The sequence below is a fragment of the Aptenodytes patagonicus genome, chromosome 2 (genome assembly GCF_965638725.1).
Source record: "Aptenodytes patagonicus chromosome 2, bAptPat1.pri.cur, whole genome shotgun sequence".
Taxonomy (NCBI): Eukaryota; Metazoa; Chordata; class Aves; order Sphenisciformes; family Spheniscidae; genus Aptenodytes; species Aptenodytes patagonicus.
In genome coordinates, this window is record NC_134950.1 from 51,011,083 (window position 1) to 51,019,213 (window position 8,131).

Sequence of the window (8,131 nt, forward strand, 5' to 3'; positions counted from 1 at the left end):
GCACCTAGCAGTGTCCCCCCAGTACCTGCGGGGAGGTTATAAAAATAACAGAGTGGTGGTTCATCATGGGATGATGAGAGACCATGGGCATAAATTAAAGTAAGAGAGACTAAGTGTTTATTTAAGAAAAAACTTTTTCTTAATGAGCACAGTCAGGCAATAGAATAGGTTGCCCAGGGAGGCTGTGCAGTCTCCATCTTTGGAGGTTTTCAAGATCCACCAGGCTAAAGTCCTGAGCAACCTGGTCTGGTCTCACAGCTGACCCTGCTTTGAGCAGGAGGCTGGACTAGAGACCTCCCAGGGCCTTTCCCACCTGCAGGATTAAGTATTTCTAAGACATTCCCATACTGATCCCTGCATCATCTTCCAAGCAAGGTAGAAGGTATGTCCTAAAGTCATGTTTCGAGTGATTGAAACAGGACAGCGTATGACAGTGTGCCATACCAATAATTTTCAGAACATTGAATGTGTATCAGCACTTTCAGAAATGGGAACAAACATGAATGCAACTCAAGCCATTCATAGATAAGCTGTTCTTTATCAATAAGATGTCCTGAATTCCTCTCCTTGGGTTGTTATTCACTCATTCCCACTTTACCTGTCCCCATCTCTGCTGTGCTGGCTCCATTGTTTATTCCATCAAACAGTAAGCCACAGCAAAGAACACATCCAGCTGAAAAGCAACGTGCATGAGAGGGGTAAAAGGGGCTTTAGCCAAATCTGATCAGATACATAGAACCATGGACTGGGTTACTATCCAGAGTAAGATAGTGAGAAACATCTACTCTGTTTCTACATTTATTTCTAGATCTTGTGTACGACGCATGTAAAAATAGCTGCTACTTACGAAAGGTTTAAGGTACTCAGACAATTCATCATTAGTGATGTGGATTGACATGCTGTGAGAGAACAAAAAGACTAGCCCAACAGAGTTAATGTAAAGTTGTCAGACTAACAGCTGAAACTGTCAATTTCAAATATGACTCATGGCCCAAACAATTTTAATTCCAAGAGGGTCAGGAGATAAAGCTGACTCACCCATCAAAAGGGTCTGCTTTGCAGGAGGAGCTATGTGTTATCTTGAGATGAATTTGGGAGTACATTCTCAAATTCAATGTATTTACAAATAACATTGAAAATACAGTGAGCAGTGAAGTATAAAGTTTGCTGATGCTAAGAAGTTATTCAGTGTAATAGGAAGAGAAGGTATTGGGGTAGTGTCCACTAATGCTAACATTTTAGTTTTTATTGGGAAGGTACGTTTGAAGCAACTTTTATGATTCTCAATTACTGCACTTCATTTTGCATTGTCAAGAAGTCTTTGAGTGCACAATCTAGATTGCAGCTTAGGAGAAACTAAGCTGGAAGATACACTCTGACTACTACATACTTTTCAATCCGTGCGCCCAGACTAGTCCCAAGTAACTTCCCACACACATAGACCTGAAATACATATACTGTGGATGTTGGATTCTCAACATCAACTAAAATTCACTCTAAAATTGTGTCCTTTTACAATCTGTTTTTACTGAGCTGTACCACTTAGTAATGTACACGATAACAAAATGGAGCTGAAATTCAGATTAGATAAATATAGAGCAATGCACCTGGGGGAGGTGGGGAGCCACTCCAGTATTATGTGTAAAATGATGCAGCAAGATCTTGGAAACATGTTAGATCCATGAAAAAACAGCTAAATTGTTCTTGTACCTCAAAATGGATAATCAAAGGCAAGGAATGACTGAGCAGCCTAGCAAAACAGATAAAAGAAATCCACAACATCCTGACATGGATGACATGGCAAAGACAGACAGGTGTTGAGTCTTCACTGTCTTTTCCAGTACAAGAACTGCCAGCCAACAAGTGGCACTTGTCAGAGCCAGGTTTGAAACAAAAGAAAGTAATTATTTACCCATCAGCAGTGCACTGGTGGGTGTCATGTGGGTACAAAGTATTTTTCCTTCTCTTGTTATCTGCTTGTGCTCACTGCTAGGGCCAGACTGCTAACCCAGTCGGATCCACAAGCTGAAACAGAAAAGATAAAAAAGACAGGTGAAACTGAAGGAAGTGTGAACCTAAGAAAACTCCAAATCACTGTATTTTAACCTTCATTTGCAAAATCTTCTGTTCCACAATCAAAATCTCTTTCTGACCTCTCAGCAAGGTCAGCAACAAAGTAAGACTGCAGTAAGAATCTCAATGAGTTATTCTGTATTTGCCATCTTGAACATAGCATGTTTTATTTAATGTTTTATTGTAACTATGTATTCTTGGTTGATTGCTGTAAGTCAGCAAAAGAAAAGGTAAATTTAAGGCAGTAAACCTTTTAGAGCAATGTTTCCCAGCCTGTATTCCAAGTCCAAAAAAGCCTACTGTTAGTAGAGGCTTAAATCACTGTATAGGAATGTCCTCACCTTCACTGGAATGTTTTTAGGGTACCTCGTTTTGAAAATTACTCTCTCCGAGGTTGAAACAGAGATCTGTTTCTTTTCATTTTGGGTCCTTGAGTGCAACCGTTGAGTAATAGCCAGCTTCAAGAATAGTTGTTAGTCTATCAGACTGAACTTGGAGCTGGAGGTGATCAGAAAACAAGAGAAATCTGTGTAACTTAAAGAGAGACAGAATGACGTTTAAAGACACTTCCCCCTGAGCAAAGCAGAGTCCCTTCCTGAGTGCTGTTCCAGATGTGCTGGCGGGATTTGACTTGGGGGATGGTGTCAGACAGGCAAGATAAAGATAAAAGAATTAGTATAATTGGAAGATGCAATTTGCAAGCAGCAAAGAATTGAGCTCTTTCGTCGTTGTTCAGTTTGTGCTGGCTGAGAGCACCAGTTCTCTGCTTGTTTCTGTACTACATTGTTCTTTCTGCTGCTTTCTGCAATTTTTAATATATGCTTCCTGGCCTTGGAAATAACGTACCATCTGAGGCATGGCAGCTCTTAAAAGTGGAGCATCTCAAACTACTGCTGTAGCATGCATAATTCTCTTGGTTCAAACCATCGTGATGGGAGACAATCAAACTGAATAGAGTTACCCCAGGGAGGAATTTGGCCCATTAAGTCTAGCAAGACCTTATGGTCCATCAAACACGTCCTTATAAACCCAAAAAGATAAAATCCACCTATATTTTATCTTCCCTTTTTAAGTCTCATAATATAGGTAGCTGTCATTTTCCAGCTGCCTATTTAGTTGATTTATACTACTTATACTGATGACTTTAGCACTTTGTTCCTTTTGTGCGAGGAATTGGCCTGAAATGCTTATTTTCTTCTCACTATTTTAACAACTTCAGTGCCATAGATAAAGTATGTGCAAAGGCTTTGCAGAGTCTCTGGCATTTCATTTGCTTCCAGCTGAGTGCCATGACTTGTGCTGCATTTTCTCAGCGGCTTGAACAGTCTTGACAATTATTACACAGCTACCATCAGAGGGATTCAAAGGGGTCCTGAATGGAGAAGTCAGAACTCTGGTAGCTTGTGAACCAGATCCGTGGCAGAGTGAGCTCCACTGCAGTGACCACAAGAGTACTGACAATGTGATGTGCATGATTCTAGACTGACAACTTTATAACTGGAAACAGGTGCTTATTTGTACCTGTTGAAATGGAAGATAAAATAAGTAAGCTGAGAATGTTCTTATCAGATCCTTATTAGGTTCTAAGAAATATTTTTAAAAACCCACTAGTGCCTTTTTTCTGAAGTGATTATGAATTCTGTGGTTGCATATAGACAATCTTCTTACTTATATCTTTATCAAATGCTTGTGGCATACCAAATCCGGAAAAATTGTCATGTTATAAAATGGAGGACTGCTTGCACACATCAAAATGGAAATTTAGAAGCCCCAGCATAGGGATTACTTGTATGGGCGTGTGTGATGTTCAGAGAAGTACTGAGATGGCAACTGATATATATTTGCCCATTTCAACAGCAAGTGACTATCCAGCCACCACTGTAGAGAATTAGCTGGAGCTTGTCGTTTTACTCTGTCCTGCAACGACAGACTTCAGTGAGAACGTGCACTTGTGTGAAAGCTAAAGACTGAACTATGTGAAGGTAATTTATAACAGGAGGTGACCTGGGGTCTGACTGATGGTCTCCTTTCCTCCTCACATCTGCTCTGTAAATTCTAACGGTCAATAAATCAGTTAACTGCTAGATATGACTTGAAACTATACCATGTCCCCACACCAAGGACATTGGGGTAGCCTGCTTTCTCAATGCTCAGAGAAATCTGCAGAGAAATAGGTACCAAATAAAAGTTTCAAGGGGCCCCGAGCTCACTGTCACGGCACAGCAAGGGCCAATAGCTCCCGTGAGATGGGTTGGCCATGGCTAGGGTCTGTCCATAGGGCATCTGGGGATGCTTCCCCACTGCCCTGCACAGGCTGAGAGCTGGCACCAAGCCCCTGAATGGGATGCTTTCAGGGCCCTGATAAATGTTCTTATAATAGTATAATTTATTTGAGGAGGTATTTTGCTCCTGCTGACCCAAACTTGGATATTGCAGTAGCACAAAGAGATCAGCCACATAAAAAGTTCTCCCTCCACAGTGGGGCATAAAAACACAAAGATTGTCTGAGCTAATGGCCTAACAATAAAGCTCATATTGTTCAGTTTTCTGCTGGAAGCTGGTGCATAAGAAAAACATCTTACTATGTAAAAACAGGCTTTTCGTTAAGGTTGGTAGCGACTCCAAATTGATATCTGGCTATGCAGTTGTATGAATTTATGGCAAGAATGTGTGGTTCCATTATGAGAAATGAATATTGATGTCTGTAGTATATGGAGACAAATTGAGCCCTAATGATTGCCTAATAAAGTAATTTGTTCATAGATCACAAGGGGATACAAGCAAGAAATTTTTAATGGTAAGGCCAAGGTAATTATTTTTCAGCATCTAATTACACCTATACAACTGATTTGGGCTACATTTGCTGAACTAAATGATGATATAGAATGTCCCACTGAGGTTCACATTCATCATTAAAAACCAGTTCCCAGTCTTTGACAAGAGGGCAGAGCAGCTCCTGAGAGGTAATTTAATATAATTAGGAGGATATTATGTTTACTATCTGCACACTGTGCTTGCTTTAGATTAAATCCGACATCTGGAGAAGTAGAGGGACATTTTTCCCAAAATTAGCCTTGTCATCTCAGATCAAACTTTGCCTGCAGTTTGTTCTCTTCCCATCTCTAAATTGCAGCTAATGAGAAGGAAGAAGCCTGTCACAGGAGTCACAATAACAGTATGTGCTTGATGGTGCTGGAGATACAAAGAGTTTTATAAGGTTTATAGAGACATGCAAGGAAGGGCTGGCCCTACTTCTCTGGGTACGGTGTGTAGGATATCGCTGTATTTAAACAAGCAGGCTGGTATTTTCAGTACACACCACATGTTTCACAGAAAACTTAAGAGAGTTTAAAATTTTGTGCTGTGTTTCATTTTACACGATAATGACCAGCACACTTTTTCTGTGAGTTTGTTTATGCAAATGAATCCAACCTGTGTTTCATGGTAAGAACAGCATTTTAAGACCTGTTGTTGATTCCTTTTGCTGCCTTGGCAGTCCACACACTCCAATGGAGCTGGTTTTTTTCCGTGAAGGAGTTCCTACACCTTCCAAAGAGGTGGGGAAGTTGTTGTGCACATGAGGGCAAGCGCAGATTGAGCAATATTGAGTTTACCCACTTTTTGCTCTCCACCCTGGAACAATAGACTGACAAATTCAGCTACACTCTTCTTTACTGCAAAGCCTTGAAGAAAAATGACAGTGAAGGAGCCAGCAGATCTGAAGCAGAGTGGGACAGAACAGAACTTTTCTTTGGAGTGGAACTTTTCAAGGCAAGATGAACAGCAGGAGATGGGAAATTCAAGATAGTTCAATGACTCCCAGCAAAGGGGTTTTCAGTAAATATTCATGTAGTTTTTCGCAGCATCTTGAACACATGAAAGTGTCTGGAAGCCAAGGCAGCAAGACTCCACAGGCCAAGTAAGAACACTAACAAAGAAGAAAAAAAGAGTGAGGTCTGGTGGGAATTTATTTAAATGAAAAGACTTCTTATTTCAGTAAATCATCCACTTGTTGTGCTCCCTCCTTCCACTCTTTAGGGATTTATTTCCCACAAGGTTCCCTGGTCCTTTTCTCTGAGCAGATCTCTGCACAGGAACAGACCTGGACTCCTGCCATGAAAGGGAGCACTCGGGCTGGTCCTTCAGGGATGAGGTCCTGCCGGTGTTTGCAAGTCTTCCCTCCCTTCTCTGCTGCTCTTCTTCTGAGGAACCCCATTGCAATTGCTGGCAAGGAGAAGAAAGGGGTGTTTTTCTTGTACAATTCAACCAGCCCCTTCAGCAAGTGGGCGGATTTTGACACGTGCTCTTTTACCTTCCACAGATTCTGCTGGAAGTTGGTGCCCCGTCACACCTGGATGCAGGCATGGAGCAGGTCTTCCTCCCAGCACCCTGTACAAGCAGGTCTTCCTCCGCACCCATCTCTGTGTCTTCTCCTCTTCTCACACCCACTGGTTCATCTCTTTATGCCAGGCAGTGCAATATATTCCCAGATAGCTCCTGTGCTGCTGCTGCTTTGCAATGAAATTCAGCTCCATCCCCAAGTCAGCCTCGTTTCCCTTAATTATCTCCATGAAGATTATCTGAAGAGATGTGGTCAGCACGCATTAGAAATTTGATTTATAATTTACCTAGATTTTTAAAACACTTTTTTCTATTACTCAGTTCAGTGTAATAAGTATGATTTATCCACAATGAGGGACAATATGAGCTAGGTATTAAAAGGAAAGTTTTTTCTACTCTCTATATAACTGGTGCTGCAGTTCTGTATAGGACATTGTCACCCTGTGACACATTTTATCCCTGTAATGCTCTTAAGAACAGTATCAAAACACCTTATTTGCTTTGCCAGTAGCAGTCACATAAATTAAAGATGCCCAGAAGCAGCTTACATTCATATCTAGCAGCTTTGAAAAATGATCTAATTGTGATTGAAAGTAGCGTAACAATCTCGTTTGTGAGAAAACTCTTTATTTGATCTCTTTTCTGCATTCTCCAGCCTCAACTTTTGTCAGCTACAAACACTAACAACCAGTTCCTATTTGCCATCTATATTCTATCCAGAAATCAGAGTATAGAAAACTAATAGAACTTCTGCTTTTTTTTTCCTGTATTTTCAATGAAGTTCTGGATCTGCTCACTTAAAAGGGATATGGAATTGACTTCTCTTAATGTTAACATCTCTCTCCATCCAGGAGAACCTCCTTCTGTTTTCAGTGACAAACCTCCCACTCCTTATTTGCAAAGTGTGACTAGGTATATTAGTCATGTGATGAGTCTCCTATGAGTTTTCAAGTGAGGTGACCGTCTTAGCAAGTGAGCCAAAAGAAAGAACTCTTTCTTTCCTTCAGGTTAGTTAGACTGTCTGGTCAGGTCTTTTTTAAATTATTTTTGTACATGCTGTGTTTCCATGAGTAGCAGGAGGAAACTTGCCTGTGTCTCCAAATCCTCTGGTTAAACAAGTAAATCTATGACATCTTACTGATATGAAATCTGTATAAATATATGAGGCATCTCAAAATTAAAATAAAAAAACAAACCAAGAATCTACAAAGAGTAATATGTTTTAGTCATCACTGAAATGTTGTGTCAGAGGCTGGAATATATCTCCTTCTGGGAAGATCTGGATGATTTAGTGGTACATCAGTTATCAGACTTCTTAAAAATCTGATTTATGTGCTACATAAAATAAGAATTTCCTATTTTAACTTTGGAAATGCTTTTACTGGCTATTTTTTGCTCAGTACACCACAAACTCCCAATGCAAATGATGTTCAGTCTTTCATCCAGGACACATCCAAGCAATTGCTCCTGCCTTGTCCTGCTCACAGAACGGATGATACCTGGATTGGCTCTTTTGTTTCATCAGGTGGATTTAGTAGTAGACTGGAAGATAACTGTTCTGTGTGATGGCAACTTCCAAAGGGTCAAAATTAGTCTGTATTTCATGTCAGTCATTAGAACTAGGTAGTCTGTGCTGTGGGTAACTTAAATACAAGGCTGCTAGCAAAACAGGAGCCTGTAGCCAGCCAATTAGTTCAACAGACAAAAACTTTGGGCC